The 25399-nt window shown below is 37.1% G+C and overlaps 1 protein-coding gene across 3 annotated transcripts in view; it reads right to left on the bottom strand.

Moving 5' to 3' along the window:
* The window catches only part of ZBTB43 (zinc finger and BTB domain containing 43), a 30462-nt gene extending 7215 nt beyond the window's left edge, over positions 1-23247 (bottom strand). Inside the window, exon 1 of one of the 3 annotated variants that reach the window (XM_007474665.3) lies at positions 23070-23247. The gene's annotated coding sequence lies outside the window, so the exon portion shown is untranslated. The remainder of the gene's footprint in view (positions 1-23069) is intronic. The other 2 variants (XM_007474664.3, XM_007474663.3) reach the window with 2 other exon arrangements.
* Positions 23248-25399: the final 2152 nt, after the last annotated feature.

Raw genomic sequence — 25399 nt, 5'->3', positions numbered from 1 at the left:
AGAAACATAAGAAGATCAATCATTCTTCTCATAAAATTCCATAGTTTTCCAGAATATTTAAACCAATTTACAACTCTAACTAAAGACTATTAATGTACCTGTCTTCCTTCAGCTCCTTTAACACGAACTATTTCAATTTTTGTCACCTTTATTGATTTGCTGAAAATAAATCTTGATTTAATTTGCATTTCTCTTCTTAGTGATTACAGTATGACTGCATAGTCATTAATAATTTATCATTTTTGTTTTGAAAAACATTCATTCATATCCTTTGAGCACTTTTCTGGTAATGTTTAGTAATATATTTGTGTTATTTTCCTATATACCTAACAAAACACACTTCTATATTGGCCACTGTTTTAAGAGCACACTTATACAAAACTAAAACCTCCAAATAAATCATAAATACACTGACATGAAAAGTAGTATGCTTTGATCTGCATCCATCTGACTCCAACATTTCTTCCTCTGGATAGTCTCATTTATTTTGATTTATACAAGTAAATAAGTCTTATTCCACTACTCTGGGTTAACTGTATTTAAGCAATTATACTCTGAAAACAATTAAAGAAGAACTATGATTAATATTTCACATAGCACAAACAACAGGAAGTGGGGAGGGGAGTTCACAGTAGACAATAACCAAGAAAAAAATGCATATATATTTAAAAAACTAACAATCTCAGGAAAGTCACTTTACCTCTTTGGGCCCTAGTTCCTTCTTCTATAAAATGAAGAGTTTGAACTGAATGATATCTAACATCTCTACCAGATCTAAATCCTATGATCTTAAATATCACCAGGCAAAAGGATTTTTTGCCTTTCCAAAATCTTAAGATCACCTTTTTTCTTACTTAGGCTTAATTAACTTTTACAACCTTCTACATATATTACCTAAATGTAATTCAAATGAATAAAAACATATAACCTTCTACAAATCTATAAAATATAGGGGTAGATTATATCTTACAGATATGATGTATAATGATCCAATTATTTTATTAAGCTTTTACCCTGTGGCTGCTCTAAGTCAAACTGCTCAGAGGGTTTTAAGACTTATCAAAATTTTGTCCTTCTTTACCTAGAAAAGTGCCACAGTGAAGATCTAGTCTGAAGGTGTAGAATAAACTCCTAAGTATATCAAGAAACAAGTTAAAATGTAATTGAGAAATACTTACCAAAATAAACAAAAATACAACAGAACATAAATCTTAATATCTAAATTTCTAGATCAATATGTGCTATAGAAATCCTTAAGTACACTTTGGTAAATGCCATTTCTATTTGACTTTGTCACCACTGATACAGTCCACCCAGCCTTTCCGTTCTAGTGATATAAAATTGGCATAGAAACTAAGGCAAACTAAAGTTCCTTGCCTAATGTCCAAGAGCAAGCTGGTGTCAGAGCTACTAAAGACTACTCCTGACTAGTAATCCAGGGTTCTCTTTCCATAATATCAAAGCTGCACTTTACTAAATGAATGTATTCCTAAAACACATTATCAAGAATTACTATTACTAAACAAAGAATCTATCAGGGATGAATGAATATAAATTACTTTGGGGGTCCACATTTTATTGTGTACTCTTAAGTTAACAACTTGAATATTAAGAATCACACTGTCAATCACTGAAAACTAGAATAAAAAGAAATTGCCAAATTCATTATTTTGGACAGGCTACAGAATTTTAAGAATCTGCAAAAGTTTCTTTTTTTTTTTAAACCCTTACTTCTGTCTTAGAAGCAATAAGGGCTAGGCAATGGGGATTAAATGACTTGCCATGGGTCACACAGCAATGAAGTGTCTGAGAATAGATGTGAATTTAGGACCTCCCATCTCTAGACTTGGCTCTCAATCCACTGAACCACCTAGCTGCCCCCTAAAAGTTAAGTCTTAACTACTATATTTCATATGCTTCCACTAAAAAAAATCAATTTCCCCAACAATTCAGAATAATAGTATCATAAGTAATATACTATAAACACTCCTTCAGATAAAGCCTGAAATAAATCTTGCATTGTCAAAAGTCATCAAAATACCAGCTTATTAAATTACTACTGTTAAGTAAATTATCATTGTTGGGTAAAGCTAGTATCTAGGATTTGTAGAATAAATTATCAAGCTATAGTTTTATCCATGTTAATATAAATACTTCTTTACTACTTCAAAAGATCCATAATTTTATATACTGATGTGGGTACTCCCTCTACTGACACACATTATATTTCTAACACCTTTAGTAGATGGTTCCTTAATTCAACAGACCTCCAGTTCATTGCCAGGCACATAACTCAAGCCTTTCTAGCTTATTAGTAGGGCCTTGCAAGAGTTTCCTCTTCTGGCAGAACAACTGAAGCAATATTCCAGGTTTACCTCGATGTAAGGCACTGCAAGATTTTAGTTCTTTAGGGTAGTAGTTGCATTGTACAAGTATTAATTTCAGAAGGAGAAGTTAGTATATGAAATCACAATCCAAAGAGTGGATGCCAACTTTTTATTTTTAAACTTAAAAAAAAAAAGTCATCTGAGTGAAAATATCCTTTTCCAGGTCTCATTATTTTATATCAGAAAATATCCAGGAATCAAATTAATAAACAAGTTTAAATGTTAAAAATTACTGCCAGTTTGACAGCTGGCAGAGTAAGTCACATAGTATTTTATCAAGCAGCTGTCTTTTCTTAACTGTGGTGAGTATGGCATTTTTATGTAGTTTGTACATTTAGCAACATCTAGTCCTTGACCTCTCCTTTATGGTTCCTTCTGACAAGTGAGACAAATAATGATACTTACCAAACCAACACCCCCACCCTACTGACCTAGGCAGAATGGCAAATATGAATTTATTTTTTAAGCAGAAACTTATTTAATATAATTTAATGACTTCTTTTGTATCTGTTATTTATTAAAACATTAAACAATTTATTCACCTACTATGTGCAAGAGATTATGAGAAATACAAAGATAAATAATCAGTGCTCCTTTTCTTCAGAAGCACAAGAAGGTACATTAAAGATCCTTTTGTCCAGCTCCCTCCTTTTACAGATGAAGAAGGAAAATGATAAGCTCCCAGCCAAGGGTGAAAAGCACCTAACAAAAGCTGGTAAAAATATATTTTCCTGGACTCTTGCAAATCTAGTCAAAGAGAACTTAAAATATAAAGGAAACCAACTGTCTACCTATATTTAACAAGCAAGGTAATACAAACACTGCATACAATTTGTAGGAAGAAGAGTCTACTTTTCCAAACTTCTTTACAAAACACTCTTATATTCACATCAAATAGGCCTACTCACTGGGCCCGAGACAGCACATTCCACCTGCACTTTCCTTGATTCTGTGAAGACTATCCTGCAGGTCTGGAATATCTCCCACCTCACTTTTAACTCTTAGAGATTCCTTAAAAGCTCAGCTTGTGTCACTTCTTATAAAAGGCCTCTATTAACACTTTTAGTTGCTGGTGTCCTCTCTTGGAAATTATATTTATTTTGTATCTTATATATATATATATATATATCTGCCCCCTAAAATATAAGCACTTCAACATCAGGAGTGTTTCATTTTTGCTGTTGTATCCTTATATAATCTCAACTGTGCTCTCACTGCAGAAGATAATCTTATTACATTTCCCTAACTGATTCCCTATCAAATTCACTACAACAGCTATTCCAAACCTTTTCATTACTCCTCATAGTACCCTTACCCAGAGTTGCCTCTGCTGAAGCCTTTTACCATATACTTCACAGAAAAATTGAGGTCATTTTTCGAGAGCTAGCTCCCTCTTCTCCCTTTTCCTCATCTCACATCACTCAAACATCTTTCTCTACTATTTTCTCCTTTTCCTAACACACAGAAGTAACCCCTTTCTTTGCCAAGGCAACATTTATATGTGTATCCTTGAACCCATTTCTCTGGCTGATTGTTCCCAGGATCCTCACCACAATTTCTCCCAGCTACTGACTACTTCCATATTGCATACAAATGAACTTTCTCTCATCTTTAAAAAAAAAAAAAACACCCTCGCTTGATCTCATCATCCCCACTAGCCACTGTCCTTTCTCCCCTCTTAACTGTCTACATTGTACACCTCCACTTAACTCACTCACATCTGAACTCTGCTATCTACAACTCATATTTCTACTAAAATTGCTCCTTCAGCCTTTTCCAGTTTTCATCCTTCTTGACTTCTCTATAGCCTGTGACACTGCTGTCTCACTTCTAGATACTCTCTTCTCTATAAGTTTTCTATATGGCACTGAGCTCGCTTCTGGTTTTCCTTCCCAGTGTTCATCCTAGTCACTAAATCCTGGGTGTGTCCCAAGGCTGGTCCTGGACCCTCTCCTCTTTTCCCTCTATGCTATCTCACTTGGTGATCTCATCAACTCCTAGGAGTTAAATTATCATCTCAATGCACATGATTCTCAAATGTATACATAAAGCCTTGATCTCTCTGGTGAACACCAGTCCCACATTACTGCCTGTCATCTGGTCACCTTGAATTAGATGTCTAGTATGCATATTGGACTCAAAACATACTCATCATCTCTACCCCACCCCCAACCTTCCCCTCTTCCCAACTTTCCTATTAAAGGCAAGGAAACTACTGCCTTCATAATCATCCAGGTTCACAACCATAGTGTAATCAAAGCCCAATTCACCTCATATATCTGTTGTTAAGAGATAATTAAGGGTGTGAAATGATCCAACCATTCTGGAGGGCAATTTGGAACTATGCCCAAACAGTTATAAAACTGTGCATATTCTTTGATCCTGTAAAACCTCTAGTGGGTCTATATAACAAAGAAATCATGAAAAATAGAAATGATCTACTTGTACAAAAATATTCATAGCAGCTCTTTTTGTGGTGGCAAAGAATTGGAATTTATGAGGATATCCATCAATTGAGGAATGGCTGAACAAATTGTGGCACATGTTGGTGACAGAATACTATAGTACTGTAAGAAATACTATTATGCTATAAGAAACTTATCGATAAGCAGAGTGATTTCAGAAAAAGCTAGATTCACATGAACTAATGAGTGAAATAATCAGAGAACATTGTACACAATAACAGTAATATTGTACGATGATCAATTGTGCAAGACTTAGCTACTCTGAGCAATATAATGATCCAGGACAATTCTGAAGAACTTATGACAAAGAATGTTATCCATCTCTGGAGAAAGAACTGTTGGAGTCAGATGCAGATCAAAGCAGATTATATTTCACATAGTTTATTTTATTTTATTTAGGGGTTTTGGTTCTATGAAAGTATTTTCTTACAATAATGACAATATGGAAGTATGTTTTGCATAATACATGTATAATCCAGACCAAATTGCTTACCATCTCTGAGAAGAAGGAAGGGAGACAGGGAGACAATTTGGATTTTATAACTTTGGAAAATGTATGTTATTATATATAATATATAATTATATATGTGTAATTCTATATAATAATATATATAATAAAATAAAATAGCTTTGAATAAAAAAAATTTTTTTAAAGAAACAACTAGGTGGCACAGTGGATACAGAAACAGGCCTGAAGTCAGAAAACCTGAGTTCAAATTCTGGCCTCAAACACAAATTAGCTGTCACTTTGGGCAAGTCAGTTAACATCTATTTGTCTATTTCCTCATCTGTAAAATGAAGATATTAAGAGTGGCCACTTCCAGGGGGATGCTGTGTGGGTCAAATGAGGAACTATAAAGCACTCACCATAATACCTGGCAGAGTAAACGTTATGTAAATGTTAGTTATTACTGTTGGTATTGTTAAATCCTTTCTTTCCTATCTTCATGTTTCCCTTTTGTTTTCTCTTTCCCAAATCACAACCTAAAACTGTGGTACAGGCCCACATCACCTCTGACCTAGACTATTATTAATAGCCACTGGCTGGTTTCCTTGCCTCAAGTATCTTCCAACTCCAAGACTATCCTCCACTCAGTTGTCAAGGTGATTTTTAAAAAGTACATGTCTAATCATATCACATACTCCTACCATGTCACATCACTATCTATAAAATCCTGTTTGGAATTTAAAGACCTTGACAACCAGGCCCCCTTCCTAATTTTCTTCTTATGTTTTATTCCTCCCTTGATGTTCTCTACAATCCAGTGATATTGGCCTACTTGCTATCTATTACATAGGATACTTTTTCTCCCAACTCTTTTTCTCTTTATCTCCCAACTCCCAGCCTTTTGTTGGCTGTCCCCAATTCCTGGAATGCTCTCCCTCCTCACCTTCAGCTTTTAAGAGTCAGCTCAAATCTCACTTTGTGCAGGAAATCTTTTCCAATTCTCCCTACCCCTCCCTTCCTAGAGCCTTCTCAATGAAGATTAACTTCCATTTACACTATATTTATCTTGTAGGTAGTTTAAAAAAAAATTTTTTCCCTCCCATAAGAATGTGATACTATGTTTTTAAAACCTTTCTTTTTATCTCTGATGCTTAGGACAGTGCTTGTGAACTGACTGAGACATAGTAGGTGCTGAATAAATGTTTGAAATTAAAGAATAAATAGCAACAGAGCTTCCAAGAAATATATAAAACACAAAATCCAAGAAAGGAGCAAATAATAAAAGCCCTTGATCTTAGATGCCTATGTACAAAAGAACAATGTATGAGTGATATGCAAGATGAACTAGAAATTGTAATTCAAGGAGGCAAATTTGGCCTGCTCTTTATCACAGAGAATTGATAGGGATATGGCCAAGTCTAGAATGTTTTTGGAAAAACTGTGCCTTATTCAAAAGCAATAGGACAAACAAAACAGGTCAAGTACTACTATATGTGTATTAAGAGGTCATGTGAGGAAACTCCAAAAGATGGTATAAAATCGGAAGAGCATATTGGAAAGCATTTGGATGAATATTAATAGAGGCAAAAGAGTTATCACCATAAACACCTAGCCCAAAAGAGGAAAGAGATGAGAAATGAAGGAAACAAATCATAAGCCTGGTCCTGAGGTATAACAATGGGGGTGGACAACTTCAGTTTTTTCAGTATAATTCTCTCTGCCAAAAGTAGTGCAGCTAATAATTTCTTGATTTACCTTATTGATAATGCCATGCTTCAAACAATGGAGGAATCAATGTGGAGAAATTTTATTCTGGATTTGATTCTCATCAAGAAGGAAAAACTGGCTCCTTGTGATAGAAATGATAGTTGTAAGGGAAGCTGGTAGCTCGGTGTATGGGGAGCCAGGACTAGAGATGGGAGGTCCTGGGTTCAAATATGACCTCAGACACTTCCTAGCTGTGTGACCCTGTGCAAGTTATTTAACCCCCATTGCCTAGCTCTTATCACTCTTCTGCCTTAGAACCAATACATTCTATTGATTCTAAGGTAGAAGGTAAAGATTAAAATAAATTATAATGATGGTTGTAAATTTGGGGTAAATGAACACTCCATCTTAAGAGAGAACAAGAAAAGTCAGACAAGACCTAACGTGTTGTAGATTTCTTTCTCCTTAATAAAAGGTATTGGTGCTTTTTATTTTTCTATCACTTTCATTTCTGAATATAACCTTCCCTACTCAACAAGCCTCCCCATCCTATATTCTAGGATAGTATTGTTGAAGATGTGGCATTCATACAGAGCCAGGACTTGGGAAGCTGCTCATTCCCCCTTATCTCAGCATGGAAAACCTTTTTTTCAAGCCTGGCTCCTCTGTCCAGCCTCCCAAAGCTAGTACTTTCTCCCTCAACTCTTTCCAGTAATCCAGGGGCTCAAGGACAGCTTAAATTTGCCCTCTGGGCTCTCAAACTCAGAAAAGGTTCACCAACAAGGTTGGAGAACAAATTTCTTTAAAGAGAAATAATAGGTAGAATGCAATAATCAAAAATTCTATAAGAGTAGTCAGTCTAGGAGGGATGGCAAAATCTTAATAATTAAATTTCAAAAATACAAAAAGAAAAAAATTCTGATGAGGTAGAAAGGGATATGCCTAAAAAGACTGAAATGGATATACAGGGAATTCCACAAACTTAAGATTTTTGAAAGAGAAGTTGGAGGAAAGGACAGACAATGAAGAATACAAAAGTGGCATGGTCCTTTAGGAATGATTAGGAGTGCTACAGTTCTCAATGTATGTAGGCTGGAAAGGAAAGAAAAAAACAACAAATGTGAAAAGAGGACAATAAAGTGGCTGGAAAATATGGTGGCTGGACAACAAAAGGGAATGGAGAAAGGGCAGAGATATTAGAATCTTATTTTGTTTCTTTTCCCTATGGCAAAGAATGATTTCTAGAGTGGAAAAGAGAGAACAGGAATGGCTAACAGAAAGATAATGAAAGCAATCACCTACCCTTTATAAGATCTAGTCACAAGCAGAAATAAACTACATTATTGGGGAGCTCAACACCTATTAAGTGCTTACTATGTTCTAGGCACTATGCTTGACACTGGAAAAAAAGAAAAAATACCCCAAACACCTGACGCACAATAAACATTAAATAAATGTTTTATCTATGTAAAATTCTCTGTCCTTATGGCACTTACATTCTAGAAGCCAATGAGAGAATTATATATATCTGCTGAGTCATAAAAAATAAGACACCTACAGAATTAAAGAATGACAAATATTGTATCGATTTTCAAAAAAAGGGAAGATAGTAAAACCTGAAAACCATAGACAAGTTAGTTGATTATATTACCATACTCAAGGTATGATTAGTGGATAAAGAAACAACAGTCACAAAGAACAAACATGGTTCCATCAAAAACAAGTCATGTCAGGGGGCAGCTAGGTGGCTCAGTGGATTGAGAGTCAGGCCTAAATGGAAGATCCTGGGTTCAAATCTGACCTCAGACACTTCCTAGCTGTGTGACTGCAGGCAAGTTACTTACCCTCCATTGCCTAGCCCTTATCACTCATCTGCCTTGGAACCAATACACAGTATTGACTGTAAAACACAAGGTAAGAGTTAAAAAGAAAAAAAAAAGTCGTATCAGACTAATTTCATTTGTTTTTTTCTGACAGGCTTAATAGGTTTGTGGAAAAGAAGGGCAGTTAAGTGGCACATGTTATGGCTTACAAAGCACTTTTAACATGAGGTAAGTAGAAGATAATTCTTCTATTACAAATAAGATCAAAGAGAAGAAATAATCTATTGATCTACTCTCACTCAGCCACATTGTGACTTTACCATTCTTTTTATTAGTAGGTTTCCCAATTGTCCACATAGTAATAGGCACCTAATAAATATTTATTGACTATTTGTGACAAAGTCCCAGTAACACATGAGAAAAATTCCTTCTGTACCTTCTCCATGATGAATGCATATATGTTGTTTGTCACTGGATAGTAGCACCAAACCTGGAGTCAGGAAGACCTAAGTTCAAATTTGACCTCAGATACTTACTATCTGTGTAATTCACCACCTGTGTAATTAATTAGGCAATTCACTTAACCTTGTTTGCTTTAGTTTCTTCATCTGCAAAATAAAGGAGAAGAATACTCCTGTACCTTTGCCCAGAAAACTCCAAATGAGATCACAAAGAGTCAAACACAACTGAAAACCACCGAACAATGAAATACTATAAAATATATTTTAACTAGATTTGGCAAAGTAATTGGTCAAGCCTTTCATGTAATTCTTAAAAGATGAGTAGATAAGATTAGATGACAACCTCATTTAAAGAATTCAGAACTAGGTAAGTGCCTGGGCCTAAAGAATAATCATTAATGATTTGATATTACCTTGGGAGCTCTCTAGTGGAATGATTTGGAGCTCTACATACACTTGACCTTCTGTTGTTTAAAAATTCTTATTAATGACTTAAATAAATGGTATCCTTGTCAAGGCTGAAAATACACAAAGCTGAGAGGGACAGCTAACATACAATATGACAGTATCAAGATACAAAAAGATCATTGAGTCACATATAGTCACTCAATAGATGAAATTTAATAAGATGAAATGTAAAAGTTTTACATTTGGTTTTTAAAAACCAACTCCACAAGTTCAAAATAGTGTATCTGAAAAAGAAAAGGGTTTTAATAGACTGAGATGACCGAGTCAATAGTGTGATAGAGCAATAAAAAATGCTAATATCTTGGGCTGCTTTAAGAGAGCAGTAGGGTGCAGAAACTGGGAAGTCAAAATGCCACAAACTCTTTCCTGGTCAGATGATATCTGAAGTCCTGTGTTCAGTTCTGGTTGTTAGTCTTTTTTTTTTTAACCCATATCTTCCATCTTAGAATCAATACTATGCCCCGATTCTAAGGCAGAAGAGTAGTACAAGCTAGTCAAAAAGGATTAAGTGACCTGCCCAGGATCATATAGTTAGGAAGTTAAGGCCACAGTTGAACCCAGGACCTGGCCCTCAATTCACTGAGCCACCTAGCTGCCCTCTGGTTGCTAAGAGTGAAATTTACAAGCTGGAGGACAATCATGATGGAGAAAGACCTTCAAAACAAGCAATTCTACAGAAACATAAACAGGGAAGTGAAGTGGCCTGTCCCAAACCACAAGGACCCAACTATTAAAAGGACCATAATCCACTTTGAATGGGAGGTTTTTCCAGTTCTAAGAACTATGATCCTTATAGATGAGATAGAGAGAAGGTAGGAGGGAGAGTCAGAGAGAGGAGACAACACATTCTACTAGACTGCTATCAGCAGCATAGATAGATGATGCTTCTATCTACCATTCCCCTGCTTAGACTCAAAACTCTAATAAACTCTTACCCACCCTTATATTTCTTCCAGCCTGGATGACAATGACTATCTGGCTGCCTAAGAGTAATAATCCTCACCCCAACACTCAACTCAGACTTCCTAACTCAACCCCTATTCATATTGGATACTTACTTCCAATACCCCACTCCAGATCTAGAATTTCTGTTCTGTTATTAAAAAAAAAAAAACTTCCCCCTCCTTCTTTGCCCTTTTTTCTCTTGTGCTCCTCCTAATATCTTCTGTTTGATACTATTCCTGACCACTCTTTGAGGTACTGGTTGCATTTTTTCTCATATGCTATATAACCCAATGATCCTGAAGTAGGAGTCAAACACTCTTTGTTACCCATGGACAGTTATAGATTCTCCTGGTGGCAAAAGCCAACCAGCAAACTCCTTTGAGGTTCACTTTTATTGGCATTAGTCACCCAATCAAAATTCTGATGACTGTCATTTACTGACTCCAAGGTTATTCTCCTTCCTTTCTCAAGAAATAAAGTACCAAGACCACAGTCTGCCTTACCATACTTTTGCTCTTATGTTAAGGGACTTCAGCATACAGGCTGATAATCTCTTAAACATCCTAACCATCCTCAATCAACTGAGTATCCACAGTTCATTCCTTCACTCCATTTCAGTTACAACCCAAAATAGTAACTGTAATCTTACCAGTACAAGTGCTTGGCTTCCATGATCAAAAAAACTGAAATTTCTTTAGCCAATCATAATGTTATGCTCTAGGTCTCCTAAACATACTCACTGTCTTCACTATGAATTCTCATTGCTCTAGACCTAAGTACTTTTCTAGGCTAATCATCACTGCTTTGGTTTCAGTCTTCTCTTTCCCCAACTCTAAAATATCTGTAGTCTTGACTCCCTGTCCTATATCTTGTTGCCATTCATGGTTTGCCAGACCCCTATCTATCTGCCTCCTCTGTTCTTTTTCATGTGCTATTGAACAGTTGGAAAGTCCTGCAACCATGATGATTAGATATAACACAAACAATTTCAATTTGGCCCTTCATACACAAAAGATAATCCTTTAACTTCTCTATAATTGCTTCTTGCTCCCACTCACAACAGGACTGTAACAGTTATTCCAACCCCCACCCCCCTGCCTCTCATACTACCCCCTCCCTTTCTGTTGGGTAACTTGCCTCCTTCCTTAATGAGAAAATCAAGTCCTTTAGCCACAGGCTTCCTCTCTTCTCTATATGTAACAATCCCCTGACATCATTCTCTCCTTCTCTACTCCTTTATATCTCTCTCCAACAAACAGCTAGTTTTCCTCACCAAGACCAACATCTCTTCCCTTGACTCTGTCTCCTCGCCCTCTCTAAAAGACTGCCCCCACAATCATACCCCTTCTAATCTTTAGTCTCTCCATATCTATTAGTTCCATCTTTATTGCCTAAGCACACCCAAATATTGGTGTTTCTACTCTGCCCTGAGACCACTTCTTTTTCTCTTCTCTACTGTTTTGTTTAATGATTTCATCAGATCCCAAGGATTCAATTATCATCTCTCTCTGGATGATTATTAGATCTACTTATGAAGCTCTAACCTCCAGTCTTCACATCTAATAATAACAACAACAATAATGATAGTTATGGGGCAGTTAAATAGAACAGTAGATAGAATACAGGGCCTGAAGTTAGGAAAACTGTTCTTACTGAGTTCAAATCTGGCCTCAGACACTTATTGTTAGTTATGGCCCTGGGCAAGTCACTTAACCCTGCTCTCATTTATAAAATGAACTGGAAAAAGAAATGACAAACCATTCTTAGCATTTTTGCCAAGAATACCCCAGGTGGAGTTCCAAAGAATCAGAAACAAGTGAAAAACAACTGACAAAGCATTTTATATAGCACTTTTAAAGTTTGCAAATCACTTTACAAATATCTCATTTTATCCTCACAATAATCCTGGAAGGTGTTATTATTATCCCCACTTTACAGAGGAGGAAACTGAAGCAGATAAGGATTAAGTGACTTGCCCAGAGTCACCAAGTTATTAAGAGTTTGAGGCAGGATTTGAACTCAAGCCTTCCTGACTCCAGGCCTAAGTTTTCTATTGAGCAACCTAGATGCCTCTATGAGGATCACATATATCCACAATTTCCTATTGGACATCTCAAACTGGACAACCCATAAATATCTTAAATTCAACATGTCCAAAATGGGATTAATTACTTTTCACAAGCTATTTCTTCTTCCTAACTTTCCTCTTAAACTGAAGGACACCGTCTTCCTAGACACCCAGACTTGAAACCTATGTGTCATCAACTTCCAATTTATTCTGCTCTTCTTCCCCATATCCAATTTGTTTACAAGTCCTGTTCAAAATATCTTTCAGATTGGCTTTCTAATTGTTCTTTATATATGGCACTTTGCTGTTCCTTGTATATCACATTCTGCCTCCATCCCTTTGCCTGGGCCATCCCCAATCCCTGGAATACATTTGCCACTTATCTTTACCCTTCAGGATCCCTGGCTTCCGTTTATACTTGATTCAAATGAAATTTTCTACATGAAATTTCTCCAAAATGCCCAAGTTCCTAGTGCCTCTTCACAAAATATTATTACCCTGTAGGTAATTTGTATATATGTACTTACTATCTCTATCTTTCCCCAAAATAATGGAAGCTGGATAAGGGCAGAAACTATTTTGCTTTTACCCTTGTATTAACAGTACATTGTACAGCACATATTAAATGTTTAATAAATGCCACAAATAGCCAGTTATTTGGTCTTTTATTTAGCAAAAAAAAAAACCACTTTCCTCCAAAGGCAGGCTATTTCACTTCTAGATAGCTCTAATAGGTAAGGAGTTCTTCCTCATATCAAATCTAAATTTGCTTTCAAGACCCTCTGTCACCAAACTAAACTAACTCATCTTGTCCTCTGTGGATTTGGCCAAGTCATTCCCCATGCCCAGAAGAGATTTCCTCTATATTCCTGCCTGCTAAAATCATGCTTTTCTTTCAAAACTCAGTTCAAGTGGCATGTCCTTCCTCTGCAATGTCACCCTCATTATTCTACCTAGAAGGGATACTACCTCATCCTCAAATCTCTCATTTCTGTTGAAAATCTCCTATGCACTTATCATGTTAATTTGCATAAGAATTACTTGTACATACATTTTCTTTCTACCATGACTATGGATTAACTAATATTATGACCATCATCGAAAGATCCTTGTAAATATGATAGACACTGCACAGTTTTTCATCTTTGTCCTTCACAGAATGGGTGTTTAAAACATGCATGTTGCATTGAATTGATGAGTTAGCAAGGCAGTATGATTAAAAAAAAAGAGCTGGTCTTAAAAGCCACAAATTCATGTGGAATGCTAACCCTACCCCTTATTTCCCTGCCTAAGTCACTCTCTCTGGACTTCAGTTTCCTCTTTTGTAAAATGAGAAAACAGTATGAGATAATCCCTAAAGTCTCTTCCAAACATCATGGAAAAGTTTATATAGATTAAAAGGGAAAGGGGCTGACATAAGAGCTACTGCAGAGACATAGTCAAAAACACTTGATGTCTGATTAAATGTGGGGGGCAGAAAAAAAGTCAAAATGACTTGTTCAGTGACTAAGAGAATGGTGATATCCTATAACAAGTACAGAAGATCTGACATTTGAAGAGGGAAAGTTAAGTGAAGGGAGAAACAGAAGGGAAAGAATAAAAGGGAATTACTGAATTTTGTCTGGGAATCATCTATATGCATAATACAGATATATACATTACTTCGGAACAGTAGCTTCCAAGATGAGTTTTTCACCATTGTCAAATTTTATAAGACATTAATGGTTTGATATGTGTCTATCTGGTCCTATCCCAAAACTGGCCTCCCCATACTTATATAAGGATTAAAATTAATGGTTGGACTAAATATATAAAAATGTGGTTGCCAAAAATATGTTACTCAAGTTAGGATGACTTTTTAATATAGTTTATTTACAAAAAGAGAAAGAGTAAAAGTAAGGGAAATGAGAGAGATTAGACAATTACTCTGGCCAGGTCCAAACCAAGCTGGGCTTCGGAGGCCCCAGTAAATGGGGGTCCAGAGGTAAATTAAACAAGGGTTCTAGCCATGAGGCCTCCTCCAAGACGAGGGGCTTCTTCAGAGGCTAGTACCTCCAAAAAAACCAGGAAAAGGTAGTCCTAAGGGAAGATCCAAGTCCCAGGTCCATGAAGCAGATCCTCCACAAACCTTGAAAATGCTCGAAGAACTGCCAAGAACTGTGTACAACCCCTTCACAGGAAGTTGCAACTGTTTTTAAAGATGCTTCTTTGTGTCACTTCCTGTGCATTTCTTCCACTTTACGTGGGCCAATTTTAGCTTTAGCTTTGCTTAGGACTGCCCAGGGGGCAGTCAGTCGTTTCTGATTTGTCATCCACTATAACACACATGGGTCACAGACCTTCTCCTTACTTAAGGCTAGGTGTATGCACTTCTAGTGATTAAATCTAAAAATAGCTAGGGGAGACTTAATTCCAACTACACAATTCTCCCTGTGATCCTTTGGGAGACTAGTCTACCCAATGGATCATTTGACATAATCATCTTGTACCCCTAAAAATCTTCTAACTACAGGTGCATACAATATTGCACCTTCTAAGAGGAAACTACAATATTTAGAGATAAGAGGGAAATAGAAGAGAGAGAGAGAGCAGATAAGTTGGATGTATGCACTTCTAAAGAAAAACAGCTAGGGGAGAGTTAATCCCATCTTCACACTTACAATACTCACAGTTCCTCCTACTGCACACCTTATCACTAGGTTAAGGAAATACAAGCACATCTGAAGCTATGTACTCAAATTTTACCCAAACACAAATTTTTATAAGACCTATTTTAAAAAGCAACAGTGTAATACAGATAAGCAGAATTGTCAAACTTTTTACTGACCTACAAACTGTCTTTTCTTCAATTGATGATGATAATTTGGTATGGATGTTCTTGAAGCCATATTTCCAAAAGAAAATTTAAAGATTGGTGGAAAAATGTACAAAAATAGCCACAGTATTAGAATACAGAACATATACCTTGGGAAATGTTAATTATTTCATGGTTTCATAGAAAAATACCAGGTAACCAAAAGATTTAATCTCCAGTGAAATGGTCATATTCTAATTCAAAGTGCAGATAGCTATCAACAACCAATACTTAATAGATCTGTAATTTCATTGTAATGGGCACTCACTTCCCTCCACTAATGTAGATTACAATCCTCCCCAAATCTTTGAGAATTGCTAGGGGGAAAAAACAAAACAGAACAAAAAAACCCCCCACAAACCTTTCAATCTCCAAATAACCTAGTGATGAGCTTCCCAGAATTTAGTAAGATTGGTGCTTAGACAACAGACCTGCAGTGCATCATTAGGCCCATATATAAAGTTTCTAGTAAAATTTGACAGGACAGCTATGAAGCAAAGCAGATAGAGCACCTGGCTTGGAATCAGTAATATCCGAGTTCAAGTCTGGCCTCAGACACTTACTAACTGTATGACCCTGGGCAAGTTACTTAACTCTATTGGCTTTACTTTCCTTATCTATAAAATGAGCTGGAAAAGGGAAATGGCAAAACCACTCCAGTATCTTTTCCAAGAAAACCATAAATGGGGTCATGAAGAGTTGGAAACGACTGAAAGGAATGAACAATAAAACCTGCTAGACTTTGTACTTCAAAACACTAATGAAACATTATGCTAGAATTTCAGTAAAAGACCAATTAACTGTACAGTTCAAAATATAAGTGGCTACCAAAACTTTAATTAACTTTAAACTATGAAATTTAGAAAAGGTCTTCTAGGCCAGGGCTGAAACCAAAAAAGCTGAATCTTTGGACAAACTTTGATGACTATTCTCAATGAATGAAAAAGAAAACATAAGCTATTTTATATTAGTAAAATGTGAATGCCATATTGGCATATTTTTACCTTATATCTTACAAAGTTCTATCCGTGAGAGAGTGGTTCTCATAGCTAAATTTCAATAATTCAAGGAAATGTGCTTCTTGAATCCCCAAAGGGCATAATAAGAAGCAGCGGGTGAAATTTTCAGATTTCAATCCTATACAAGGAAAATTGTCCTTAAAATGAGAGCTATCCAAAAGAAGAATGAGTTGGTTATGCAAGTAGCAGTTTTTCTATCACTAGAGGTTTCAAATGGTGACTGAATGATTACTTATTGAACATGGTATATATGGAGGGGTTCCTGGCTGGATCAGATACTTGAGATCTTTTCCAATTCTGAGAGTCTATGTGATCACACTAGTGTGGGTACCCTTAACTGCACGGATTGTAACTCTATTATATCATTAATAAAAATGTCTGGCTGTTACCAAAAAAATTCATATAAACAAACAATAGTGTTATCTATTGTGTTGTTACCAACAAAAATACTACAGATATAAAAAGTAGTCAAAAAGAATTTAAGAGTACCTCAAGAGTTCCTCTATTCACTTTCTATTTCTGCCTGTGCATCCTTGCAGAAACATAAACTCCATCCTTTAAAAAATTGTTTGTAGGTTTCTGGCTATGATCAGAACATATGAAACTATTAACAGTTATAAAACTTTAGCCAATGCACAAAATGAGGGGCTCCATTCTTTGCTTTTCTTAATCCTTTTTTGGTTAGCTGAACCTTAATAGTAAACAATAAGTACAAACTATAATTTTAGAAGTATTTGCCTTATAAGCTTTCTACTGTTAAAACTTCAATATTTAGGAAAAATCTATTCTACATTCCAAGTATCAAATTAAAAATCAACACATTTATTAAATCTGTAACTACATATAAGGAGCTAGCTATACTAGATGCTCTCAGATTAGACTTAATGACAATGATGTATGTAAAACTAAAGAGAACATTTTATTTTAGTATTTTATATATACAGGTATCCCTTCTACACTACTTTCCCAATCCTGGTGTCAATATATCACCATTTGGCATAACAAATTAAATGGGAATTTGGGAAGAGTTTTGTGGAAGCTACAGATGACCCTTGAAGGCTAGCAGATGACAGAAAAAATTTAGAAACTATATAGCCTTTGACCAAATACTTAATCCAAACTTTAGAATAAGGTACTGGAAACACCCTAGACAAGAAAAAAAAAATCAGACTTCTCTGATACTAAAAAGGCCAAAAATTTTTACGTGTATTTTCCAGATGGTGGGGGTGCCATTCTCCTAATTCCCATGCCTCTAACCCCAACAATGTGGAAGGGACACCTGCATATTTTCAGTATGTAGAAGTTTAAAATGTGTATCTTTGCATTCATAAAATTCAAATATGAAGCAAAAAAATTTTGCTTATAAAATTAAAGTACAAAATTATTATTATATAAAACTATTTGTAAATCTCAGTGATACTTTGTCAGGATCACATCCCTGTTAATATTCTTTATCCTAAATCATTATGAGAAAACCAATGATAATTTTAGTTAGGAATGATAATGATAGCATTTATAAAGCTCTTTAAACAATAGCTAAGCACTTTACAAATATCTTATTATATCCTCACCCCATAAAAGTAGGTGCTATTATTATTATTCTCATTTTACAAATGAAGAAAATGAAGTAGACACAAGTCAAGTGACTTACCCAGAGTTGCAAAGCTAGTATCTAAAGCTGGATTTTAACTCAGGCCTTTCTAAAAGTGGTCTATCCCTGGGCCACCTATTCACCTCAAATAAATATAAAACAAAATATAATTTAGGAATATCGGCCCTAAAAACAAGAATGCAGGAAATACCATTCCTAACTCCATACAAAGTACATAAGCATAAAAAAAAGTAAAATTAGAAACTTTTCACTATTTCATAAGATATAGGCACTATCATAAAATCTCCATTTGTAAACATAATAATTAAAGATTCAAAAAGAAAAGTTAAAGTGATAGTACTGTGGCTGCTGAATCTGATATTAAGGCATTTTGAAGAGCTTTCTTAGAGCAACTACTAGTTTAAATTAAAGAACATAAAACAAAATCCTTATTCCCTACCATGGTATACATTTTGAATGTCAGTACAGTAATAAAACATTCATTTTTCAACTTCAAAATTTCCTTTGCTGGGAAAACAAAGCTCTACTAAAATTTCTAACAAAAAGCAAAGTTTTACATTGAATCCCAAAAGACTGCGTGGGAGAGAAAGTTATAGGCAGAATTTCACTTTGTTTTGTTGCATTAAATCCACTGAAGTCTTGATCGTTAAGTGCTTTTATAGGTACTTAAGGAAGGTTTACGGTACTGACTATAGAGATATGCAGTTTTACTTTGCTTATTTAACATGATGTCTAAAGGTGAAAAATAAATTTTTATTTCATCTTTAAATGCAACATGCGAAACAAAAAAAATCACCTTTTATTTTAGTAGCCTCATTGTAAATTGGATTTGTACATACTAAGTTTGTTCATAATAATGTCCATATAAAATATTCTATATGTGAGTTTGAAGGCAAGTTGGAAGTCAAGTTGCCAAAAAAACATGTTAATTGTATGAGATGAAATTTAGTATCTTGTGTACCTCTGACTTTTCCAGAAATCTACCTCTGGTCAACCACCTTGTGTACAGCTTCTATTCTAAGACCCTATGGTTAATCTATAGTAACACAAGAGAAAGTTTACTGAATAGGGGGTAGAGAAGTGTATATTCAGAAATGAATATGATGTTTAAAAAAGGCATCTACAAATCTAGAGCAAATCTGTAAATGGTTCAACTGAAGCAGCAGATTTTAATGACCCAGGAGACAGTTAAATTTTTTTCTTGCTGGGGAGGTTATTGTTATCCTGTAGTAATTGTCCCTGGACATACTACAAAGGGATGAACAGATTCGATTCTACTTATGTATTTTAAGATGAACACAGACAGAATTAAGGATTTCCAGAGGATAGTTTCATGTTGAAAGACCTGAAGGTCATGCTATGATATGATATTATAGTGGTCTATGAGTATTTTAGAGAATCGGAAGAGGGCTTGGATTAGTTTTGTTCTGCTACATCTCAAAAGGCAGAATTAGGACCAATAAAAGATTTAGGCTCAATTTAAGGAAGACTTCCCAACAATTAGAAATGTCCACAGAAGGAATGGGTTTCCTCTCACTGGAAATCTTCAAGTAAAGGCAGAATGACCAAATACTTTTGGGTATAGAAAAAATTCCTGTTTAGGTCCCTTTCAATTCTGAGATTTTATGATTCTGTTATACTTTTAAGATTTCCATTTAAAAATACTTGTATAGAGTAGGCACTCAAGGTAAATATATATAACTCCACCACAAAATAAAATTAATGCCTTGGTTATCAAAGGCAAAGCTACATTTATGTCATTAGGAATGGCAAGTTAGCAAACTTCCAAAAGCCTCTTTTTATTTGTTTTTAAAACCCTTACCTTTCATCTTGGAATCAATAGTTCCAAAGCAGAAGAATGGTAAGGGCTAGGCAATGGGGGTTAAGTGACTTGCCTAGGGTCACACAGCTGGGAAGTGTCTGAGGCCTGATTTGAACCTAGGACCCCCTGTCTTTCGGCCTGGATCTCAATCCACTGAGCTACCCAGCTGCCCACCAAAAGCCTCTTTTTAAAGAAAAATATGTTATAGTTTTATCAATCATAAGCTCACTTTCTGTTTTGTATAATCTCAGATCTGTACAGAACCTTGGAAATAATAATTTAACCTATAATTGAACCACAATTCCTTCTAAAACATTCCCAACAAGTTATCTAGCAGCCAATTGAAGATTTCCAGTGATAGAGAGCATACTCCACTTTTGAATAGCTCCAAATTCATGCAAGTAGTAAAGTTCTGCATATAGCACATTGTCACTTGCAAAATACTTTCCCCATGAGGAAGGTAATGATGCAAACATTATTATTACCCTTTCACAGAGGAGGAAACTAAGATTGTGGGAGGGAAAGAAGGTTAAAATCGATTTCCCATGCTCACAAATCATTCCAGGTTGCCTATACTATTTGTAGTACCCAGTGACATTTATCAAAAAGCTGAGGATTCATATTTACTGAGTCATTAGGAAAGTCAGTGTCTGGGGAAAAGATTTGGATTTGGAGTCGGGAGATCTAATATCAACTCTTAGTCCCAATATTTAATAGTTAAAGCAAGCAGCTTAATCTCTCTGATTCTCATTCTCCTTACCTGTCAAATGGAGATCATAATACTTGTACTAACTATCTCACAGGGTTGTTATGAGGACATCTGTAACACTTTAAAGAACTATAGAAATATGGATTGATATATGATATGAGTTTTACAAGAATTAGGTCCTATATATTCAGAATTACCTACATGAACACAATGAATTTCATATATTAGTTTCTTTATCTGTACAATAAAGACAGGAATACTTGGTATAAACAATCTCACACAGTTCTGAGGAGAGCACTTGGTAAACCTTAATGTGCTAAGGAGATTGAAGTTATTATTACTGCAGACGATAATTTCAAAAGTGTATATTCTTTTTTTAACCCTTAGTTTCTATCTCAGAATCAATACTGTGTAGTAGTTCCAAGACAGAAGAGTGATAAGGACTAGGCAATGGGTCACATAGCTAGTATCTGAGGCCAAATTTGAACCCAGGACCCTCCTGTCCCTATACCAAGCTTTCAATCCACTGAGCCACCAAGGTAACCCTTTGAGAGGTAGTTTTCTGGGGAAGTTTCTATTCATAATGACCTTTTCCTTTAGACTTCTCACCACTCATATCTTTATGTAAAATATACTGCACATTTTAGTCACCTGCATTTGGGTTTTATCTCCCATGTAAATTAGAAGCTCCACTAGAGCAAAAATAATATCCAACTCAAATTTTGTATATCTCCCTGAATAGGAATAGTGTTCAGCATACCATAAGTATTTAACATAATTATATTGAATGAAACTATATGGTTAAAAACAGTAATGCCATTAGTTATCCTTTTAGTCAAATCCTCTTAAGACTATCAATATAAAACATAGCATTGAATTCAAGTCCCCAAAGCAAATTTCTATAGATGATCTCTTAGACCCTTTCCAAATGTTAGGATCCTACAGGGAAAAGAATAATAATTTATTTACATAGGGCACTGAGATTCACAAAGTGCTTTTTTCACAACAGTCCCTGTGAAGTAGTTTAGTGCAAGCATTTTACCATTTGACCAAGATGAGGAAAGTTTTGAAGATCTTACATGACTTGATCCTGGGTCAAACTACAGGTAGATCCAAGAGCTGGGATACAAGATGAGGTCTTCTGATTCTAAGTCCCAAATTGATTGACTGATTTCCACTATGTACACGGTGGTAGTAATTTTTAATATTTTTCAGCTTTTATCTTCTCTGCTTTCGAGTCACATTAAAGGCAGGAAAAGTCCCATGTCTGTTATAAACTTCCACAATACTCTTTTTCCAGTGCAGCTCCCAGGTTCAAAATCTTAGGTCAAATCTTATCCCATTATTGTTATGTATTTATATAGCTAGTTTGTGTCAGGAACTGAAGCTCTCCCTGTCAGAAGTTCTGAACTAACCTTTTCCGTTTATGGACAGTGGAAAAGACTTTTCTATCATTAGCAAAAGTTGGGCCTTGGAGAAAATCTAGTCAATCTCTTGTATCTTACGAAGAAACTAAGACTCAAAGTAAGTAAAGGGATTGATTTGCCCAAGATCAGTTACAGGCAATAACAAGTAGAGGTGGGAACTTGAACTTTGGTCTTCTGATTCCAAAATCTCTGCTTCTTCTACTATATAAGAAATATGCCCATACACAAGGCACACACACACGACCAAACGTTACATATCCCACTCAGGGAAGAACACTGCACACACGCACAAGCTAAGCGTTCATACAGTTCTTAAAATAACGAAATCACGGAACATTAGGGCCGTAAGGAACCTGAGAGACTATCTTAACTACCTTTATTTTGTAAATTAAACTAAGCCACTGGGATTGTAGATGACTTGAACAAGGTCACACATTAGTACCAGTCCCAAATCGAAGCCCCAGAGCTTTTGCCTCCACCCTGGGCTGTCTCCGTGTTTGGTGGCCTCGTCGGGGCGGAGGGCCCAGTGAGTCAGGGCCTCTGAGTCAAGAGGTTCCCGGGCCGCTGAGGGCCCAAGTCTCACCCAGTCCTTGCCCCACCGGAGGGTGGCAGTCCTGCTCCCCTCCACCCAAAAAACCCCACCGAGCCGGGCCAAGTTCCGCAAGGACCGTGGACTCCGTGTCCACAGCTGAGAGGCAGCTGCAAAGGCCAGAGAGAGGAGAAACCCCTGCCCCCGCCCCCACCCCCATCCCCGGTCGGCCTCGAGCCAACTTCCAACCGACTCTAGATCGGCCAGGCCTCTACGAGGCTGGATCGTTGGGGTTCCGTTCCCCGACCCGACCAGCGGGCCTCACCTGGGCGTTGGCCTCTTACATCGCTCCCTCGCCCCGCGGCAGCCTTTCCCTCGCCCTCCTCCACCTCAGCCGTCGGCGAATGGCCCCAGTTTGGCCCCGCTGCCCCCCTTCAACAGCCCCAGCAGCAGCCGCTGCAGCTGCCGCCGCCTCAGACCCGAGACTACCCGGAAGTTCTTTCAGATACTTCCGGCAGGAGAGAACGAGGGAGGCCGGGAAGCAGACAGAAGGGGTGGGTGGGGTGAAGTGGGGGCGGAGTCGGGGGCGGGACTAGCAGAGATTTATCGGAGAGAAGGCGGACCAGACGCGCTAGTTCGCACGTCCACCGAAACTCATGCTCACGCCACACCTCCCACCTTACACGAACACAGCGGGGAAGGGCGGGGAGAGGTAGAGCGGAGCTGGGCAGAGAAGACCCTTGTGGGGCCAGAAGTAGACTGGAAAGCGCACGTGCACGCACGCTCTGGGGTTCGTCGGGAGCGCGCCTGGATCTACCAGATCGGAGAAAAGCTCGTTCTCGCAAGATCTCGGAGTCTAGGTCAAGGAGAGGGCGGGGCTGCCTGTCGTACCCCACTTGCAGACTGGTCACCTTCTACCGAGTGTGGGGCGGAGTTCATGGGTACAGGGGGCGGGACCGGGGCGGGACCGGAGCGGGCTGAGGGTTGGGGAGGCGGGGCCAGTGCGAGCATGGGTGGGTGGAGGAGTGAAACAAACACCGGCCCCTACACTAACTACGTACGGCGCACGCTCACACACACCCTGTACGTTCACAACTCTTCTCTCCCTCTTAACCCTATGCCGCTGATCCCACATACCTGTATACATGACTTTCCCACCCTGACCCTGTTCACCAAATTACACGCACACACTATATGTACACAATTCTTCCTCCTTACTCCTACCATTACCTTACCATGAATAAGAATTTCAGACCAGGGGAAAAGAAAACCATCTACAACCTGCTTAAAAATTGTTATCCAGCCTCTGCTTAAAGATCGCCAGTGTACATGTAGGAAGTGAAAAGAGCATTTGTCAACCTTGGGTCAGTAGACCTGGTTCAAATGTTGCTTGCTAACCTTGTGATCTTTGGGGGCAAGGCACAATCTCTCTTGGACTCAGTTTCCTCATATGTAAAATTAAGGAAAAGGATTGCACCTGAAATGCTTTCCAGTGTCAGATCTATGAAGCAGTGTATTCCACTCAACTAGCTTTTATCATTAGAAATTTACACACACACACATCATGCCTAAATTTGTGTCCCCTCCACTGCTTTGGCTTCTGCCCTAAAGGGCCAAAGAGAACAAGTCTAATCCTTCCAATTGGTGTCCCTTTAAATACTTGGGCAACTGTTATGTCATTCCTTAAGTTTTCTCTTCTTCAGGTTAAATAAACACCCCCAATTTTTTTTAACAGGTCCTTATTAAACCCGGATTCAATGCTTTTCACCATTCTAGTTGCCTTTTATCAAGTTAAGCTGGGTAATCCAGAACTTTACATTAATGCTTTAGATACCATCTGATCATAGCAGAATGTAGATATCACCTTCTTATTCCTGGGAATCATGCTTCTTAATGAGACCCAAGATAGTAATAGTTTGGTTTTTTTTTAAGACTGCCATATCAGTCACCTAGCATTTATTAAGCACCTACTATTTACCAGGCACTGTGCTAAGTGCTGGGGATTCAAAGAAAGAAAAAAAAACCATCCCTACTCTCAGGGAGATCACAATCTAATGGAGAGGCAACCTGAAAGCAATGGTGTGTAAATAAGATATATTTATGTGACAAATTGAGAGTACTCTCAAAGGGAAAGCATATAAATAAAGGACTAGGAAAGATTTAACTGACATTTTAAGGAAGCCAGGGAAGTTAAAAAGTAGAGATGAGAAGGGAGATAATCCTAGAAATGGGGGATAGCCAGTAAAAACACTGGAATGGGTACATGGGAGAGTCATAAGTGCAACAAATAGAAAGCAGGCCAATGTCCCTGGATTGTTTAAGAAGACTGGAAAGATAGGAAGAAGTAAGGTTATGAAGACCTTTGAAAGCCAAACAGAGGGTTTTATAGAGATCCCAGAGATAATAGGGATCCACTGCAGCTTTCCGAATAAACTGTTAATATATATTCAATTTACCTTCCACTAATCTCTCAGATTTGTTTAGGCAGACTGCTTTCTAACCATGTCTCCTCCATCTTGCACTTGTGAAGTTTTTTTTTTTTAACCCAAGAGTGAGACTTGTGTATTTATTCTTATTGAATTTCATATTAAGTTTCTAGCCCAACATTCTAGAATGACTGTCAGGATCCTTTAGGGTATGATTCTGACCTCCAGT

The sequence above is a fragment of the Monodelphis domestica genome, chromosome 1 (genome assembly GCF_027887165.1).
Source record: "Monodelphis domestica isolate mMonDom1 chromosome 1, mMonDom1.pri, whole genome shotgun sequence".
NCBI lineage: Eukaryota > Metazoa > Chordata > Mammalia > Didelphimorphia > Didelphidae > Monodelphis > Monodelphis domestica.
Note: the sequence above shows the minus strand (reverse complement) of the source record. Positions and strands in the feature narration are given on the sequence as shown.